Source organism: Glycine max, chromosome 12 (genome assembly GCF_000004515.6).
Source record: "Glycine max cultivar Williams 82 chromosome 12, Glycine_max_v4.0, whole genome shotgun sequence".
NCBI lineage: Eukaryota > Viridiplantae > Streptophyta > Magnoliopsida > Fabales > Fabaceae > Glycine > Glycine max.
Genome location: NC_038248.2, coordinates 24,089,876 through 24,093,912, shown reverse-complemented (window position 1 = coordinate 24,093,912; position 4,037 = coordinate 24,089,876). Strand labels below are relative to the sequence as shown.

The 4,037-nt window shown below is 30.7% G+C and overlaps 1 pseudogene; it reads right to left on the bottom strand.

The window, feature by feature from the left end:
* Window positions 1-1,623: 1,623 nt before the first annotated feature.
* Window positions 1,624-3,226, bottom strand: LOC102669624 (CDPK-related kinase 5-like; annotated as a pseudogene).
* Window positions 3,227-4,037: the final 811 nt, after the last annotated feature.

The following is a 4,037-nucleotide window of genomic DNA, read 5'->3' as shown; positions in this document are numbered from 1 at the left end:
AGTATGTCTCTAATTATAGTTAGGGTACTCTTAGCCTATTATTTATTTTATTTTTTTTCTTTATTTTATTATTTTATAAAAATGAACTTTATTTTACTCCTTATTAAATGAATAAATAAAATATTTTTTTATTTTTTAAGAACATATATTTATTTTATTTACCTTAAAATTATTATTTTAATTAATAAAATTATTTATATTTATTTAATTAAAAAAATCTCATTATTTGTCTAAAACTTTATTTATTTTTAAATAAAATTATTTTTAATTTATTTTGCAAAAACTGGGTGTTATAAAGAGATAGGTAGGTGGATACATCAAACAAGTGAAACATGAAACTAAGCACAAAGAGAAATATAGGAGATTAATCTAGATTCTACATGATATAACTCTACTATGAATTTGTGCAGTATATTCTCAGTAACTCACCACTTTTAGGGTCTACATGTACGACAAAATTGGCAGCAACTATTAGATAGCATAGTATAAGCATCAACCCTTTAAAATAATTTGAGTTTCCTTCCTACAAGGAATAATGCAAATTAAAGATGATTGTCACAAACATAAATGATAGTGGCAACAAAAAAAAAAATACTCTACATAATAAACCTATCACACACAAATCAAGCACATGCAATAAAAAGCTAATGTTTCGACTTAACATCTTAGAAGAGAACTAGCTTCTGACCATTAATTGTTTATAAGTTGAAAAACATTAATAACTGCTACCAACACAATTTATAGGGGCAAGTAAGAAATAACATACCTGAATCATAAATGCAACTACTAACATTGATAAAAAAAGTGTGGTTGTCTCAAATAGTTGAAAATTTAACACTACTACAAAAAAAACTTTCTACGACGGTTAAAATACGTATTCTACGTCAATTATTAACTGTCATTGTAGGAGACATCGTAAAAAGTTTGTACTTTCTATGATGGTTCAATAGACAATCATCTTAAAAAAAGATATCATTCTAAGACGATTCTTAGCTAAAAACCTTCTTAGAATGATATCTTTCTAAGACGGTTCTTAGTTAAAAACTGTCTTAGAAGGATACATTCTCTAAGACGGTTTTTTTAGAGAACTGTCATAGAATGCATTTTTAAAAAAAATTAAAAATATATAGAAGATTCTAAGACGGTCAAAAAATCGTCTTAGAATGTAGACATTCTAAGACGGTTTTTCAGAGAACTGTCTTAGAATGTGTTTTTTTTTTTAAATAAAAATATTTTGAATTATTGTAACTATCCACATCATTCACAGTATAATTATTCATTCATGCTATACAAATAAAAATAAGAGTAAAATTTGAAGACTCAAATGTACCGTGTGTACAAAAGTATTCATTAATACAGGTGACAGGAAATTATTACCACCCATCAAGACAAAGATAATCTAAATCTACAATTCATATATTAATTCTTAAACCAAATCTGTAGACTATTTTACAATTTGAGCTCCCTTCAAAAGAATCAGAGTTGCATTTTCATTATGATTCTGTACTTTAAATGGGTGTGTGCTAGCAAGAGTTTTAGATAGCAACAAGACAACAATAATTAGTTCCAGCACACATTAGATACAAATTCAACTACGGTCGAGGCACACAAGGCAGAGAAAATTCAGCATATCCATAGGGCTTTTGCTTTAAATTTGACAAACCCAAGAAAACTTAACTTGCCATCAGTATGGCGTATCCAATCATGAAGAACGACATGAACAGGGATAGAGGGACCAAGTCCAAGTTCCTAAAACAACATTTTGAAGAAATATGATGGTGATTAGCCATATATACTCTTGATTCTTGAACATTTGAAAAAAATGTAATTTACAAATGCTTATGACTCCGTAAGATTAGAGAGTCAATCAGTATGAGTATATTCTTGATAGATCCAGTAGTAATAAGTTGCAGGTAAGTGCATATATATATATATATGTGTGTGTGTGTGTGTGTGTGTGTGTGTGTGTGTGTGTGTGTGTGTGTGTGTGTGTGAAGTGGCAGAAACCAACAAAGTGTATATTCATTAAATTATGCAAGAGATGCTATGAGATGTAGATACTCAATTATATGTTAACTTACTGAAGCAAGCTCTTCAATGACAATAGCCCTATTTTTGTCTTTATCAAAGAGTTCATATGCACAGCGGGCATGTTGTTCCCAACGATAAAGAGCTTCAAGTTGATGCACACTCAATGCAGCTGCACAAAATTCTTCAAATTAAGGGATCTCTACATACAAAGAACAAGGTAATATTACCAATGAAAGGAAGTCAAGGATGTGAGACTCTTTCATGGCATCTGTTGCGTATTTCATCAAGGCCTGCCAAGAGTAAGAATGAGAAAAACTTGTGGAATCCAACAAAGGGATAATTTTCATACATGACACATTGAAGTGATAACCAACCTTGTTAACGTTCTCTAAAGATATACTACCATTTTTTCTTGGTTCTAGCAGTGCAAATTGCTCTCTCAGATAATAGAGTTCATCAGCAGTCAATGTTTTTGACAAGGCCTGCCAAAGAGACAAATAAAATTAACTAGTACAATTTAAACCAGAGAGTTAATTTTAAGTGTGAATTACATTCCAGTGTATTTAAGAAGTAAAAGACTGGTGTCAGAACTTTGAATTCAACAACATATATACATATAAGTTAGTATCACACCTCCCCAATGTTGTTAGCTAAAAATTAGAAATATACAACACAGCTCCTACAATATACCACTGTCAGTTAGGACTTAGGATATCAATTTTTTTATTTAAAGAAAATCAAATCTCAGAGGTTTACAAGAGAGAAATAAATCGAAAATACTTGTGGTCAGAAGATTATATATCATTTTCAAACACAAGGGTTGGAATAAAGTAGGAATACTTCATTCCAACAGGAAGCATAAGATTATGGCTGACAATTTATCAAGTGGAACTTTTACATTATTGCAATTTTGTATCCAAGGATGACCTGCAAGCACAAGATTATGGCTGACAACTTGAAAAATGTCTTACTAGATATTATTGAAATTGATGATAGAGGCAAGAAAAATAACTCACTTAGAGCCTGAGCAGCAGATATTCGATTCTGTGGATCCTTATTCAATATGCGTTTGACAAAATCTTTAGCTTCTAAAGACAAAGATGGCCACAGTGTTTTGTCAAAGCTTGGATTAGCTTTCAAAACTACCATAAAAATACCAAACTTTGTTCGGGCCCAAAATGGACGACTGCCACATAATAAAATATATGTTATCACACCTATACTCCACACATCAACCTCTGTGCCATAAGATCTATGGAGAACTTCAGGGGCCACATAGTATGCACTTCCAACAATATCATTAAGCCTTTCATCTGTAAGATGTGATACAAGAAGTAAGAACATTGTCAAACTCATGAGACAAAGGATACTACTACCAACTACCAAGTAAGGACTTGTGAAGGAAGACCTGGTCTGACAAAATCTGATAAATGGCAAGGGGGTCAGAATTATCCTTGAAATCTTGAATATATTAGTTATTCATTCATACTATACAAACAAAGGGGTTTATAATAAAAAAAAAATCATTAGTGAAAAGAAGAGTTCAATTGCAGGAATCTAGAGCAGCATGTTGTACTATAAACAATTAAACATCAATATATAAACAATTTATACCTATTACAGTCTTGTTGGCAAAAACTAGAGAGGGTAAAAACACTGATTTAACTAATTGAAAAAGGTAAAAAAAAATGTAAATTTAAAATTGAAAGGCTCAGTGGGAATTTGCTCTCGATAACTCTTAAAACCTTAAATCACACCAACTTTATTTTATCCCAGTTTTCAACTTTATTTTCTGGATTATTCCGCGCAATACCTGAAATGCAAGATGACGTTCCTTTTCCATATAGTATTTTTTTCATATAGTATGTAATATCCTTTTGCTGAAATTTAATGATTATTTCAAAAAGTCGAACATGTTCTCTGTGTCGGAATTATATCAAAATAATTATTAATTTGATTTAAAAATGGGCTCCCTTTTGCAATATTCATATGTTTGGCAAGTTGTA